This window comes from Megascapheus bottae, chromosome 11 (assembly GCF_031878675.1).
Source record: "Megascapheus bottae isolate mThoBot1 chromosome 11, mThoBot2.hap1, whole genome shotgun sequence".
Classification (NCBI taxonomy): Eukaryota; Metazoa; Chordata; class Mammalia; order Rodentia; family Geomyidae; genus Megascapheus; species Megascapheus bottae.
In genome coordinates, this window is record NC_143519.1 from 11,376,531 (window position 1) to 11,394,150 (window position 17,620).

General features: G+C 37.1%; 1 protein-coding gene across 1 annotated transcript in view; it reads right to left on the reverse strand.

Moving 5' to 3' along the window:
* Positions 1–17,620, reverse strand: part of Hs6st3 (heparan sulfate 6-O-sulfotransferase 3) — a 638,339-nt gene that overhangs the window by 619,040 nt on the left and 1,679 nt on the right. The window lies entirely within an intron of this gene.

Here is a 17,620-nt window from a genome sequence, read left to right on the forward strand (position 1 = left end):
GGACAGTAATCTTATTCACACTTCCTGCACACTTGGGATGAGAGGCACATGCTACCATGCCCAGTATTTTACTGACGATACAGGTTCTCACCAACATTTGCTGAGCTGTGCTCAACCTTTGACCCTCCCAATCTCAGCCTCCCCAAGATTACAGGCGTAAATCACAGGTCCTGCTTTCAATTTTTAGTGCATTTATTATTTAAAATCTCCTTAAATAGATAGCATATTTTGCTCCACAGTGATTGTAACTACTTGATGTTATTAAATTATCTATAGAGATAAATCAATCTTATTACATTTTTAGGTATTTAAATTATATTGATATGTTTTGCTCACTATGTACTGTATGCTTATTATTGCAATAACTTTTAAAATGATTTCTTTTAAACATTATTTCTTAGGGCTTTGTATGTGGGTCTTGGGGCTGGCTATGAACCTTGATCCTCAGATCTCAGCCTCCTGAGTAGCTAGGATTACAGGCGTGAAGCACCATGCCCGTCTTCTTAGGGCTTTTTAAGAACATGGTTGTGATATATTTTAACATAAAGTTCCCATCTGATATTTTACACTTTTCTATTCTAAATCCTGGAGGCAAATCTGTCTAATACTGTTAATTGGGACTGTGAGAAAGCAGCTCAACATTTTTTCCTCTCCCTCCTTCACTGCTTCTCCTTTCTCTGTTCTGGGGAAGTTTCAAAACTGTCCTCTTCTTCCCTTGGTATCTATCCATTGGCTGGAACTACCACAACAAATTACCACAGATTAGGGGGCTGCGAAAAAGGAGAATGATTTTCTCACAGTTCTGCGAGCTGGAAGTTCAAGATCAAGGTGTTGGCAAAGTGGCCTTTCCTGTGGGCTTTATATTGGGTTGGGTTGTAAATAGTTACTTTATATCTTTATGTTCCCAAGACTTCCTTTTGTGTGTCTCTGTCCCAATCCCTTTTTAGAAGTACCCCAAGCATTTGAAAGGTCACCTTACCTTCACTGTCTCTCTAAGGCTCTGTCTTCAAGAACATCTAAAATAACCCAGGGTTAGGACTTTGATATATGATCAGGATAAGGGGACACAATTCAGCCCATGATGCACAGATTTATCCTCATCTATTTTCTATATCACGCATCCTATTACGTATTTTAATTCAATCACATTATATCACAGCTTGTGACTAATGTAAATCTTCACTGCAGTGCTCTAAGCCTGCCTTTTTCTTAGCCTGCCTGTTTTGTATTGTGTTATTTTGCTGTATTTCTGCTGCATTCCTGTGTGCTACAGTCATTCATCATCGCTGAATATTTTTATAGAGATTAGGCTTTCTTTCCTATCTTCCCCAGTGAATATCATCATTCAATCTTATCTCTTTGTGATTCTTGGTATTTTTTCCCCACCCTTCCAGTTGTAAATGCCGGGTCTTGCAAATGTGTCCATCTTGATACTCAGATAATTTTATAATTAGATCTGGTGTTCCTTAGCTCCATTTTCTGTTGATGTTTTCAAAGGTTCTTTTCCCTTTGTGACATTTATTGATTTTCTTTTATGATTTGTTATTTAGATATGCTTAGGCCATTGAGGACATCATGCAATGTTAATCCTATTATCATTTTCCTGAATGTCCCTGTCTCAGGAAATATTCAAACCAAAAGAGTTTCTTTTCTGCTGTAGACATCAGGACTCTCAAGATCCTATCCAAAATAATCATCAAAGCATGAGAAGAGAAAAGAAAGATAATTCAATTACTAATACCTACTTCAGCAAGAAACCTTATTTCACAAACTCATTAAGCTCTCAATCATAAAAACCGAGTGAAATGATCAACCTCATTTTACATATGAGTACACGGAGGCTCAAAGAAAGCTGTGATGTCCTGAAGTTCCCATTTGTACCAAATCATAAAGCTCATAGTCAGAATGAACTGGCATATTCCAAAATCCATGCTTTGTCTGTGAGTCGGCATAAACTTTCATCTCTGCTTAAATCCATTTTTACCTACATTAGGCTTCACTATGAAAACTTGGAATAATAAGAATAGAAGCCAGAAGCACAACAGCAGCCCTTCATCAACAGTTTAAAAAAGTGGAGATCAGGCATTCAAGGGAAACTCACTATAATGTAGCACTTGTGATAAGGAGTAAATCACCCGAAATGTGAAAGTCTGGTCAGCATGCATATATTAAGTACTTACTGGATTCTAGACACCATGCCATTTGCTTAGAATACACAGAATACATAGATGTTCAGCTGTGACTGAGAAAGTGACAGTTTAGGGATCAAGGGGGATGGGGATATTGCCAAACTGCAAACATATTTGGGGATGTTTTCCACTTCCCAGAGAACCTGCCTCAGCCATCATCTCTCCTAATCAGGAGAGAGCTTTAGGTACCTCTTTACCACCATGCTCCCTCCCAATACCCCCAAGCCCTGGGAACATGATGGCAGACACTCAGATACAGGTCCTTTCAATCCCAAAACTGTAAAGGGCAAGACAGAAGTAGGACAGTGAGATCCCTCCGCCAAAAATGCATAATCACAACTATGAAACTCAAACCAAGTAGAAATCTGTTTTTCACAGAGTAAGCTGAGATGCAAAAATAAGAAGTGTCCTAGATACTCAAGAGGCTAGGATCTGGAAGACTGAGATTAAAGATCAATCCTCAACACTGTTTCCAAAATAAGTGGCAAAAGGCTGGGCTGAAGGCAAGGCTCAAGTACTAGAGTACCAGCTTTAGTAAGCAAGAAGCCTAGTACTACCAAAATAAATAGCAGTAAAAGGAACGTCTTAGTTCAAATATCTTCTTCTTCCCCCTTTGAATTATTTCTTAGGCTAAATTATGAGGCATAAGATTTTTGGTACAAATGTCCCTTTTATTTCTGATGTATAGTCCAACTGCTTTCTAAACACCAATGGGGTGTCGCAAAGTTGCAAATGAAGACATTTCACCATGATTTCATGAGAAATGAATTGTTATTTCTACATAGTTTCAGTGATATTAGGGTTTGAATTGATAACCTCACATATTCCGGGTTGCTTCTACCACAACAGCCACATCCTAGCCCTTTTAGCTTTAGTTATCTTTCAGATAAAGACTTGGTTATTTACCCTTAAGCTGTCCTAGATTGTGTTCCTCTAAATTATGCCTCCCGAGAAGCTGAGATAACAGATGTACCCCACTAGGCCCAGCTTTGAGATGAGGATCTTACTTTTTGACTAAGCTTGTTTGAGCTGCTGTTCTCAGTTCTGCTTCCCAAGTAGCTGAGATTACACACATGAGCTGCCATACCTGGCAATATCATTTCTTTAAATGTTTACTTACTTAGTAGATACAGGGTTTCTAACATTTCTATTTTACTTCCATTGCTAAATGATGAGATTAATATTTCCACAGTTGTTTGTTTACTAACTGGGATTCTTCATGAGAAAATTCTCTGTACATAAGTTTTGTCCAATTATCTCTCTGGAGAATTTCTATGAGTTTGAATGCCTTTAAGGAAGTCATTAACCCTTTCCTGTGTTTTTCCTCAATCTCTTCATACTGGAGTGAGCTTTCCAAGGTCCTGAAAAGCAAGTCTTGAAGATACTGCTCTGGCCTCTGGCCTCTGGCCTCTGGCCTGATGGAGGAAGTTGGAACCCTGAGGAAGCTGAATGTGGCTCAAGAATTAAGACAGTGTGATTATTTTAAAGATCTCCTTTAACTGAAGTAGCTTCTCTAGTTATTGACTGGATAACTGGGATTCTTTTTTTTTCTTTTTTATTGTAATTAATAGAAGGTTTGCAGTTATATTCACCAGATAGAGATAACTGGGATTCTTAATAAGGAAATTCTCTATATAAGTTTTATCTACTTATCTATGAAAATGAAATACATGTAATATCCCCCCCAATAAAAACCCACAGAAATGCTGCCCTCCTCCTTTCCCTATTATTTCAGTCATTCTGTCTGCTGGACCACATGTCTTTTCTTTATTTTATTTTTTTTATTTCTTGGTCATGGGGCCCAAACTCAGGGCCCTGAGCTTTTGTTCTCAAGCCACAACTCCACTTCCAGTTTTGTGGTGGTTAACTGGAAATCAAGGTCTCACAGCCTTTCCTGGCTGAGCTAGCTTCTTCCCTGGGAAGAAACAAAATCCAGTTCACCTTCATATCTCCAGGGTTCCAGCAAAGAAACCAGCGTTCCAGCCTATACACTCTTTGTCTTCATTGGTCAAATCATTTTCTCCCACTCTGCATAAGAGTAGAATAGGCTCTTACTCACTCTATATGCCAGGGACATGTAATATTGCAGAATATTAGGAATAAGAACTTAACAAATGCTGGTTGCGGTTTGCCTACTGGGTGGTGCCTTCTATTCTAGCCTTTGCGGCCACATTTTATCATTTGTTGCTAGGCCTTTCCTGGTCTCTTCTGACCATTCTGAGTCACTGTGCTGCCTCCAATGCTTCTTCACACCAGAACTCCTGAATAAATGGAAGACACTCTCCCACTGTGGAGAGAGTAAAGCTTTAGACCACACACAGGCCAGTCTATCTATGAATGAGGTCCTTTTCACATGTAGTACATCACCTTTTGGAAACTAAAACTTGTCCCATGAAGCCTCCTTCTTTCAGCCCACCTCATAGAAAACATGTCCTTCTTTTATGATTATCATTATTAGCCTCCTCAAGAAACAATCTACTCCTCAGAAACCTTCCACTCATCTTTGGACATACATATTCAGACGCCAGTCCTCATGAGCACAAAGCTTATAGGAAATCCCACTCCTTAGGCAACACTGAGAACAGAATTCTCCTTTACAAGGAAAGTTCTCAGAGAAAAGGGACATGGTTTCTTTTGAACCAGAGTCCTAATGCTTTGAAATGCTTTTAGATGCAAAACTGGACATAAATTATTGATTCATATCATTGCTTTCATGTGAAATGCTGACTAAAACTAAGATGTTTATTGTTAACTGGGATTGTATGATGGATGGATAGATGATGCTAAGACAGGGAAAGTCATACAAATTGTCTTGCATGGAATTTTCATGATGCTGGAATTCCTATCTCCCTAATGGCATACTGAGCAATGAGCAGTGTTTTCCCATCCTTGCAGAGTGGTTTTTGAGTAATTCCCAAATCTTTAGAAATAAGAGGCAACATTACATTCCATAGCAAAGATATGGAACCAACCCAGATGCCTCTCAGTAGATGACTGAATCAAGAAGATGTGGCACTTATATACAATGGAATTCTATGCTGCCATCAGAAAGAATGACTTAGGAAAAACCATATTAAGTGAAGTAAGCCAGACCCAAAGGAAGATAGGCTCAATGGTTTCCCTCATTTGAAATAATTAGTACACATCTAGGTCTCTCTTAGCAGAGCTCAAACCTAGGTACATAAGGTCATATAGGATGAGACTAAATGAAAGGATCTCTAGAATATGGAAACAAGAGCTTTATCCTGTGTAACTGTTGTTCTTAATGTACTATGTTGTTTCTCTTCTCTTTTGTTGCCCTTTGGTTACTCTCATATTGTTACTGTACCTGACCTTGTTACCTGGCATATTATATATACATTTATTTGTTTATTTGAAATAGGAAAGGGAAGGGGAGGAAACAAGATGTTGGGAGGGGTGAAGGAGGAAAATGGGGACAAAAACATGAGAAGAGGTATCAATGTGTGAGAAGTAATGCACCTACTACCTGGCGAATGTAACTGTAACCCCTCTATACATTACCCCAACAATAAAAAATATAAAAATTAATATAACAATAAATTAAAAAAGAAAGAAGAGGAAAGGTACATTGTGCAGAGTCAGACAGGAAAGCACCAGGGTGGGTTAGGCTGAGGGAAAAGATAGACCATGCTTAAGGACCTTCATTGGGATTCTATGGAAAGCAACAGGTTAAGAGATGATCAATAGGTTTAGACCAGCAGGTTTAACTCATGTTGGCAGGTGACGTTGCATAATCTCTAGCTATCTAATATCTCACCCTAGAGTGACTAGAGGAGGACACAATAGTAGCCTGGAAGAACCCATGGAAGGAAGTGGTGAGAGTTATGGCCTCTGGATTAATGAATTTGTATATAAAATGAGTGCTGAAGGTCATTATTTTTTCAAGAAATTAATTAATCCTGTAAGGAGTAGCAAGGACCTGATGTCAAAGCATGAAACATCCCATGATGAATGTGTTTCCCATCGGCTTAATAACAATCTTCCAAGACTCACCTCAGCTCAGATCTTACCTATACTTACAAATCTCAAGACTCAAGCAAACACCCAAGAAAATAACCAAGACTGGCTTACACATGAGTACCAGCCCATAACTAAGCATTAGTTATTCTAGTAGAACTCTATTACAATGTGAAGCCTAGAGTATAGATGAGGTTACTTTCTCTTCTAAAGTCACTTCTTGTTAATTTTTTCTAATTATTTGCAAAAACAAATATACACAGACAATTCAATAGATTGTCACTGAATCAGCTCAAATGAAGAAGACATATGTCTCAGCTAACTCTCAGTACATACTAATTATAGCTATAATTTATGTCTGTCATTCTCACAAAGTTCAAATATCAATTTTAACTTAAGAATGGTAGCTGGGCCAAATATCTGGAAAAAAGTGTTTTATAATGATGTAAGAGAAAGATATGTTAAGATAAGTCTTTTATGATACAACTTCCTGCTTTAAAAGAAGCTGGTCATTTCTTCAACAATTTATAAAGCTGAATGTATACTTTGCACATTTGCAATTCATCTTTGTCACTGCTGATTTTTGAAACACTCTGTAAAAGTTGAATAATATATTCATTGTATTTCCAAAACCCAACTTCCCTTCCATTTTCATTTTATGTCAAGACTTCTCATTGTCCATGGAAATGTGTTTGTAAAAGAGTTTATAGTCTACCAAGTGCCTTCATACTCATTTCCTTAATCTTCAGCAACTCTTAAATGTGGAAGAAAGCATATATACTACTAGTCGAATTGCAAAATAATCAATGTGTTTATGCTTTCTTTCATTCATTGATTCTGTTAACATGTTCGTGAAGCTGTTACATAGCAGGCACTATTCTAGGCACAGAGCATGCCTAGGAAAAGGAACAAAGATAACTACTCTGGAAAATCTCTGGCAGGAAGGGATAGGACAGGAAAATCCAACAGCAAGTGAGGACACCAGCATTAAAACCACTGGTTGTCTGGTTACAAGTTAGCACCTCTTTTTCAGAATAACACTCCGTCTCCCTATCATAAGTTTACACAATGTGAAAGTTAACTATGAATTATGCTAACTTGATTTCTTCAAATCATCTCTCTTTGAGTTTCCAAAAGGTCTCAGATTTTTTTTCCTACTCTCTGAAGTGATTCAGTTGTCAACTGTCAAAACACCATTTAATAACCAGCCTGTTTAGAGCAATATTGTAGATAATTAGGGAAGGCCTCCCTCTGCGTGCATGCGCACGTTTGCACGCATGCACACACACACACACACACACACACACACACACACAAGAGAACAAAAAGTCAACATGAGTGGAAAGCAGGGATTACAAGAGGGAAGAGGTGGGGAGGAGGAGGGATAAAGGGAAGCTGGATTTCACCACTGCGTGCTATAAACACTTATTGAAATACACTAAACTCCATTAATATGTATAATAAATGTTAAGCAAAGCAAACAGAGGCTGGGGGTGTAGCTCAGTGCTATAGAACTTGACTAATATATGCAAGGCCCTGGGTTCAATCCTAATAGTGCAAGAAATAGGGAGAGAGGAAAAGAGAGGAGAAGTAAGGTGGAAAGGAAGGGAAGGATAGAAAAAAGAGAGACAAGGAAGGGGGGAAAGGAGGGATGGAGGGAATGAGAAAAGAGATATTCAACCTGGAACATACATACAAATTAATATCCTATGAGCATGTGCACATTTAATTATTATTAGCCAGTGTCTGCCTGCACAGGTATCTGTGAGAGCATTATGAAGAAGTTTCCTCCACTTGTTTTCAAGCTAAGTGTACATACTAGTACTTGTTCCATGTATCATTAGTAATTCATGACTCACTGTGAAAGTGCAGGGACAGCACTACTACAGACCTAATACAATGAATATCTTATTAGAAAGAAATTAACAAATGAATTGTTACCGATCAATAGGTGTTGAAGAGAAAATTACAATGATAGTAAAGCCTAAATAATTTATACACAGTATTGATTTTCTCATTACATTAATTATTCTTTATAGCACACATAAGGAACTTGGAGAATAAAACCTTCAAAGCAAAGAAATTTATTTGCACTGGTATTTTAGGCTCAAGTCTGAAAAAGACAAAAGACAAGAACTGATCGTGAGAGCTCACAACTATTTCTATCTATACTATATACATATATAGTATATATTATAATCGGTAATAAACTGGATACTTCCAATGTGCCTAAATTCTTGCATATTGACAGAATTTTTCATGCACAAGTACTTATAATATTTATCAATGGGAGATAGAAATGTCTATCAAAAATATCAGAAATCAAGATGTGCATTATTCCACCACTTTCATCAGATATGGATGGAACAAAAAGGAATCAGATAAACACATATAGGAAAGTAAAATCTCTTCTAAAACCCATCCCAGATTTTTTAAGTGAACTGGACTTAAATCCAACATGACGCAGGAACTTAGACATAATAGTTTAGAGAACCAGCAGAAGTCAATTTCAGAGGTGATTTTATCATAGCAAGTAACTCTTTGCCCACACTCAACTAGCTTGAAGATTATTCTCATACTGACAGACTCTTGCTGATGCTACCATGTAATAAAATGGCATACCAGAGGAAAGCAAGAGGTTATCTGTATGTAAAGAAGGGCTAAAAACCGGGGACCTGATTTGTGAGATTCTTCGTAAATGCCATTGTTCCATTAAAAAGAAATTTAACACATACGCACCAGTACCAATAGTCATATATACAGATAGCTAATTAGATAGTTTCGTTGTCTATAAATACATGAGCTGTCTGGCATTTTGCTTATGACATTTAACTTCCAGAAGAAAAGCAGTGAGTTTATGACTCCAAGGGTAAATTTTGTCAGGTATCAATTTATTTAAATGTTTTAAAATCTAATATTAGGGAAACTTACAATATTTTTCCCAGAAACATGCAATGTATATACACTCTAAAGAACATTTTTTCTCTCAAAGTAAACACAGAAGTAGTATTTCAATGGTCCCTTGAACATAGAATAAAATACATTAAAACAATTTCAAATGTGACACCATTTTTCCCTCATGTTTTACTTTCATAGACTTACAGCTCATAAATGTTACTCTGCAGAATCTTAATGCTCCTGGAAGAAAATCTAAGCAACAGAACGCATCTTATCTCATAAATATGTTTTTGCAAATGGCAGCCAGTTTTATACACTACTTGTCATGCTTTAACTAATATTGTTATATAACTCTAAATTTATAAAACACCTCACATGGATATTATATAAATGTGTTGACTACCATGTATCCTAATACATATCTAACTGCTCAAATCCATCACAATTATCAGCAGATTCTGCTGTACTATGGTGACAAATATTCAGATTTCATTATGACTTTTATTGCTCAGTGTGAAGTCATTTATCTGCTGGGATTGTTCCTTTGGTTAGGTTGTTCTTTTTGTTAAAGTCACTGTTCTCTGGGTGAAGGCTGTGCTCATACAGAGGGCATGGAATACAGGTACTCAAATAAGAGTTCTTTGTCTCAGTTTTGGAACAGAGCTAGGGCATCCATAAAATGAATTAGAAGAAACGTCAATCTAGAGTAAGGCATTGTCTGTGCAAGACATTCTCCAGCCTCATCATTCTCATCCCTGCAACTCCAAACTCATCTCCATCTCTCCCTACTTTGCTGGGTGCCATGAGATGTACAGACTAATTCTCATCCAATTACCAGGTAGATTTGCTCCCTGGAAGACAGGAAGAAAGCTGGACAAATCACACCTGAGGTTGATCAAGATATATCCTGCTAGCTGGGTACAATGGTTCACCCCTGTAATCCCAGCTACTCAGGAGGCTGAGATCTGAGGATCGCAGTTCAAAGTCTGTCCACGCACTAAAGACCATAAGACCCTTATCTCCAATTAACCACTAGAAAACCAGAAGTAGTGCTGTGGCTCAAAGGATAGGGTGGTAGCTTTGAGCTGAAGAGCTCAGGGACAGCACCTAGGCTCAGAGACCAAGCTCCAGGACTGACCAAAACAAAAAAGATACATCCTCCTCACCTTTCACTTCCCTGAGCCGCCCACCCTTCTGTCTCTGTCTCAGTTCCACAGCTCCAGGAGAGGATACTTTCACCAGAGAGAAATTTCTTCCTAGGTTCCCCATACCAAAACTGTAGGTCCTGATAAAGCCCTATTGATATAATGCTATAATGCCATTCTCTCCCCTTTTAGCTTCAGACCCAGTGGAGTTGTTTCCCTTCCCTACTAGTTTCTAAGTACCTCTATGCTCAGGGTAAATTGTCCCCTTAAACCCTCAGTGGGTACCAGGACTGAAACTCATGCATTCATTGATGCAATGAAACAGTAACATGATGCAGGAAAGGGTATCTGTAAACAAATACATATCTGTAGTATTTAATCATCCTAGCTGTCTATACTGGATAGCCTCAATGTAATTACTTCCCAAACGTGCACTAATGATACTAACCATTGCATCCAAGATAAATGATTATCTTGTACATTTAATGTGACCCTCTGTCTGATTCTTTCAGAATTCTATCTTCACCTTGACTGTTTTTGTCCTTCCTCTCATCTTCCTCTGTAATATCCTCTGAATTTTTAGTACACGTTATCATTCTATCCTCTCTTCTTTCCCATATCTCCTTGTTCTTTATTATGGAGACATTACCTTTAAATCTACATACATACACGATAAAATGATATAACAGTTTACAACCATGCCTCTGTTAGGGCTATGTTCTCACTTTAGAATTAAAACCTATACAACTCTACAGGTTTCTAGTTGGAGTCCACAAAACCCAAAACATACAGGTTAATATACACTAATATTTACACAACACAAATTCTGAATTCTTTGGAAAAATTAATAATAATTAAATTTTTTTATTTAATAAAATTAAAAATAATAATAATTTGAAAAATGTAATAGATAACTACCAAAAACAAAGGGCTGTGGCATTTTAAACCCTCTTACATTACTGAGGATATCAGAAGGCAGAGGCCATTGACAGTACACGGTATTAAATGCAAGATTCAGAAAACAAATGGCAGTATTTACCAACCAACTACAAATATTTATATGCCCACAGGCAACTAATTCAATTTCACTGCAGGACAGTTTCATGTGTTTCATGTATGAATTTAATTGCATACATTTAAACCTTTTATTGCTATTTCATTAATTTCCCATAAAAAATGAAATGATATGCTAAGGGAGAAAATGTAAGTTCCTATTCAACATCATTCATTAAGTGCTCAGGAAAATCCTCAGCATCCCAACAATTCAGTTATTTTTTCCTTTTATGGCTTTTCTTCTGCCTCATATACAAAATTCCAGAATCAAAAAGGATACTGCAGTTGGTATGGCATTTTATCTTTACACTAAACAGCAGGTATGTCTAAGGCACTGAGACAATAATAAAATAGCTAAGTCATCTGATTTCCTCCCTATTTTGAAGAGTACCACATAGACTGTCAATGCTCACCATAAGGCAAAGAGAGAAATTGAACAACAGAGCAGTTAAATGACTTCACCCACAGTCACTTAACAGTCAAAGCTTGAACCAGGACTTTAATCCATGTAGTTTAATTTAAGTAACATTCTATGCTCCCTAAACATAACTCTAATTGCATTCGCCACTTGGACAGAATCATTTTAAGGTGCTAGAAATTTGACTTTGGTTTCCTCCAGTTTTCCTTGAAGATGCTTGCCTAATTCATCCTCTCTTATGTTTGTCCCTCAATATCATAATCGACAAACACCAACAACCCAACTCGACCATCTGAATTTGATTGGTTGCAATCCAGAATTTCTCAGCCTCCCATCATGCCTCAAAGTTCTCATCCCTTCCAATCTAAGCTTTTCTAACGCAAAACTAAGTGATGACATTAAGTTTTCCTAGTGGCAAACACATCTGTTTGTACCCAAATGGCTTTCTGACTTGTGGCATACACTCTATTTGACGAAACCTCCTAAATGATTCCAATAAGTCCTGCCTTAAATATTTACTTTTACTTCTCCTGTAAAGAATCAAGACATTTGGCATGTTGCTAATTATGGAAATCAGCTGCTAACAATTACATTTTGTACCTGAAATAAAGATACGATAATATTTGATAATTCCATCTTTTAAAGGCACAATCTAGTTACAATATTCTAAAAACTAATGTCTACTTAGCATCACTTATTGACTAATTTCTGTACTGGGTACTTCACATTTTTCTGAGCAACTTTATTTGCTAGAGAAAGATAAAACCAAAAACACTAAGTCAACAAATGTGGAATCCATTTCCCAACATATAATTTGGGAAGTTATTTACTGGTCAATTAAAATGGACAGAACTTATACATGATCTCTATAACATAACAAATTCAAAGCCAAGATAATAGTAGAGCTGTGAGTGGTAGAGCACTAGTCTTGAGCAAAAGAAGCTCAGGATAGCACTCAGGCCCTGAATTCAAGACCCAGAACTAGCTCAAAAAAAAAACCCCATAATTGTTTACTACAAAATATTAATGAACGTTCTCTAATTGTTTTCACATTAAACCTGTTTCTTGCCATAATAATTTATTTTGTGACTCTTAAAATCACATTAGGATTTTCCAGTCTCAATTAAACTGCTTAATTCATTATCAAGCATAAATAACTTTCAAATGCCATAAGCTTCTGATTGTCTTTAGTCAAAATGAGATGATAATAATTAGCTTTAGGGAATAACAATAAGAGTCTAAGATTAAACAAAACCACATTGTTGTGCCTAAATTTTCCTAGCTTCTAATTATTACAGGAATGTTTGTATTTCCTTGTAATCAACTCAACCAAAAGTCCCCAGGTGACTAGGCAAAGGAAATCATCTATTACCATGTAACATTCTGTGTATATTCTTACCACTCCAAAAACCCAATGAATTTACCTTATTCTGACCTACAACAAATATTTGTGGTTTGAAGCAGAAATGATGCTGTAAGAGACCTTGTAATGAACAAATAAATGGTTAAGGCATACAGAAAAAATGATCTTCTCTCTCATTTTATACTGTATATAAACCTTATGGTAAAAAAAAATTAACCTTCTTGGCAGTTCAACATTTCTAATTAGTAGAGACATCAAACAGATTATACTTTAGAAAGCAGTGCAGGCCATAATATTCTAGAATCTTTGAAAGAGAGCTCTGCAGATGCTTTATTTTTTTTACCCTGCTGTGTAAAGGAAAAGCAATAATGAGATGATGTTTCAAAGTGGTTCTGGTTTTTATGGCAAGTTGTGTTATATTTCCTCGTCCTATCTTTTTGTTCCTATTATTTAGAAGCAGATGATCTAATACACAGGGCCTGTGTATTGCTTTGGACCTGAATGTATAAAATAGTCAATACCATCAGGCTATGTTGTGCTAAAGTGTTGCTGGTAGAAACATTTACAAATGCTAGAGAGATAATTCATTTATCATCTTGTTTTATTTTTTTTCTATTTTATGTATAGGCTAAGAAAGGATTGCAGAGAAACACCCTCAACTCCGCTTAGATTAGATCTAAAGATCCTGAACGGCCATCCAGACTAAACCTTTCCCCAGAAAGGAATTCCTCTGTTAATACCACTAGTAATCAACCACTCCTAAAGTTTTCACTTGCTAGACAGCATAGCACTTCATGAAAGACTTCACACACGTTTCCGACAGTTATAAATTTTACAAAGTTCTTACTCTGAAATCTCATCGCTTCTTTTCCTATTTCAACCACCTTTAGAGTGGTACAGAACAAGTCTCCCTCACCTTGTATCTCTTCTTTCCTTGGGGATTTAAGGACAATTTCCTTTGCCTTCTTCTTATGCTTTTTTATCATTTACGCATTAAATATGAACAATTCCATCCATTAATTCTCACAGGAACATGGCTTCCAGATGCTGCAGACAATCTGAGTTCCCTTTTGGCTTAACGGTTTCCCTCTGCACAGCTCAAAGAACAGATTTGAAGATTCATTTATGTCTCATTTGTTTTCACTTATTCTTGACATGATTGGATATTTTCTACAATCCTTTGGTCTACCCAGGACCTGTGTTAATGGTGGTAGTTATTTGTTTCTGATAACTAGCCATAATCATTTATGCATACATGTATAAATGCATACTATTCATGGAATGGCTCTGTGATACAAAGTAGGTCAGAGAACCTTATCTCCCTGGCCACGATGACTGGCTCAGAAAACTAACCATAAGGTCCTAGGTGAAATTAATCAGTCATACTCTAAGACTTCAAACGTAATCTCTAGAAAGCCTTCTCAACTCTCTCCTGGTGGAGTTATTAGACAGGAAAGCCATTTTTCTATCTCAGTGAATATGCTAACTTGATAGAATGAGATTAACATACAAATCAATGTGGGGAGTCTCATTTTTAGTAGCTTCTTTTGATTGTTTTGCGTCAAATCAGAGCTTGAACTCAGGACCCAGGTGCTGTCCCTTAGTATTTTTGCTCAAGACTGGCACTCTTAGGCCACTATTTAAGCCATACTTCTACTCCTGGCTTTTTGCTGGCCAGTTGGAGATAAGAATCTTTCATACATTTCTTCCAGGTTGATTTCTAGTTAGGATCCTTAGATCTCACCCTCCTGAGTAGCTAGAAGGAAGCCACTAGCTCCTAGCTAGTTTGGGAAACTTTAGAATGAAACTGTTTCATCTTCCTTGGTCATAAAATGCCATGCTTCTACCTGTACTCAGCGATCCAGAAGAGGGCTCTACTGTCCTCACGTAGAAACAGTGAAAAAAAACACAGCATAAAATTATAAGAAAGACTAACCTGCCAAGGCAATAATGGGAGAAGAGACTAGGCAAAAGAACAGAAAGAATTTATCAGCAATGTGATAAAGTGATTCAGAAGTGCCATCTTTCTGTTGGCTTCCTATCTATCCTATTTTACCCAGTTTCTGCCATCAGAACACACCTTGTACTGGATATAATCTGCCAAGCAGATTCTTTCCCTTTCTAGGCCAGTGTTGTCCATAGCATGCTCAATCTACCACACTTCTCTCGATTGGCTGCTGCTGCTGCTTCTCCTCCTCCTCATTCTTCTTCCTTCCATCTTTACCATTCCAAAATGTGTACCCAATCCCATTATGCACCCTTCTCACCTCTGCTTGCCATTCTGCCACCTGGAACAAGGTCGAAATGCCCAAATGAAGTGTTCATAATTTTAAACTTATTGCTTAAATTTGGAATGGGATTCTCTGTACAAGTAATTACCAAAGGGCATCTCTCTTAAGTCATGGACACTCATTTATGCTGACCTGCTCTAAGGAACTGACCATGCATATTCCTGAAAAGGAATATCCTGACTGGGAAAAATAATAGAATTAACTGCTAATATCACAACTAGCATATGCATGTATACTAAATATTAGGTTCTGTGTTCCAGGCAAATCTTGGTAGTACATAATTGTAATCCCACATAATTGAGAAGTAGAGACAGGAGGGTCTTAGTCTGAGATTGGTCCAGGCAAAAACTCAAGACCTAATCTGAAAAATAAAAAAAAAACTAAAATTGAAAGGACTGGGAATGTGGCTCAAATGGTAGAGTACCTTCCTACCTAGCTTGTGCTCCGAGTTCAGTCCTCTGTACTCCCACAGAAAAGGACTATTTATTGGTATGTTATATTAGGCCTATATAGTACAATAATGCTTTGTATACATTAGATTATCCATTCTCATAAGAAAAAAAATTTGTGAGAAACATCCTATTTAAAATTTACTATATAAAACTAAAGAATCTGAGGCTCAGAAAGAAGCTACTCATAGCTACATAGCTGATAAGCATAAATACAAAAATCCATATTTTTCTGACTCTGAAGTCCTTGCTGTTACCCATTTTGTGATCTACAAGGTCACTGATCTTTGAGAGAAACGAGGAGGTGTTGCCAAGTGGAGACCAAAAGCAGAAAAAATAGGGAAATAGCATCAACAGATTCTACTTCCCAATTTTGCTTAGTCAGCCCAATTTTAAGTTGAACCTTGTTCCCATTATGTGGCAATAGATTATCTGCCACTTTACATTGTGGAAATGTACCCTCCATTATCCAGACTAATCTGGTTGACCACAGAATGCTGTACACAGACATTACAGTGACAGACAACTAATTCAATCTTCTCCGTGAGGAAGATGCTAGGGTCAACATCTCTGCAACTCCCCCCCCATAACTTTTGGTGCATGGCATTTCACATAAATCACAACTGGTCCTTCCTATAGGATCTAGGAAGAAAAGTAATTGGGAGTTACTGGGGAAGCATTCTGGGAAGAGAAAAGAAAATAGATACAAAAATTGTTGTTTAGAGAAAGGGGGGAGGGAGGGATGAAGGGAGGGAGGGGGGAGAGAGAAAGAGGGAGGGAGGGAGGGAGAGAGAGAGGAGAGAGAGAGGGAGGAGAGAGAGAGAATCAATATAAGGTGATTGGTTGGTTAACTGGTAACTTGTGGTACCAAGAGAAATAAATATTCATAGTCCATCACTAAATATTCATAGTCCATCACTAAATTATATGTGCAGTAGAGAACATTTCCTGAAATAGCCAAGGTGGAATTTTCATATGTAATGGAGTAGAGAGGTGTTAGGGAATTGCTATAAAAGTGATACTTTATTGTTTAGGGCTATATGGAAGGCCTATAACAGCAGCATCATTCTATCACTCATCAAAACTCCAATTATTTTCAGATCCACATCCTCTTCCAATTCCCCTAAAAATCTTCACCTATTCTCTAAAACATTAGCAAAATAGAAAGTTATCAAGATGTTTCTATGGGATAATAAAAGTCTCCAGTTTTAGTACAATGAAAACTAGAAGGCCAACCAGAAGAATTTTTATGGGGGGAGGGTGTCAACCAGAAATATGTAACATGTAAATTAAAAAAGAACACGCCATAGAATGAAGTTCACAGTCTCTTTGCAGTAACAGTGCTTGGAAGTTTGGAAGTCATACTTAACTGAACATTATGTTAAGTTAAAATATAGTGGTGAGACCTAAAGTAATATACTACTAAAATATTAAAATATAAAAGATCCTTTAAAATATTAAGGAGAGACCCTAATGTGTTCATTCCATGCCCAAACGTGTTTTTAATTGTAACCAATTTTCACTAACAAGAAAAGGAGCTGGGAGAGGAGTAAACATTTGAAAAACTGCCAGAGGTATAAAAAAAAATCCTATAATGAAACTTTGCTCGTTCTTGGAGAAATGAAGTAGAATTAGATGCTTCAGTGGTGGTAAATGCCAGAATTGGGGTAGTTCTCAGCAAATGAAGCATCTCAATACTGTCAAATGCAAAACCTATCTGATATTTGCATATTAAGCTGAGTGCTTAAGTTCCTATTTCCTTACACCAAATTGTTTGAAATCTTGGAGATAAAAACTTCCATAAACCAGTGTTCCAAGCTTTTTAATATTTGAGTC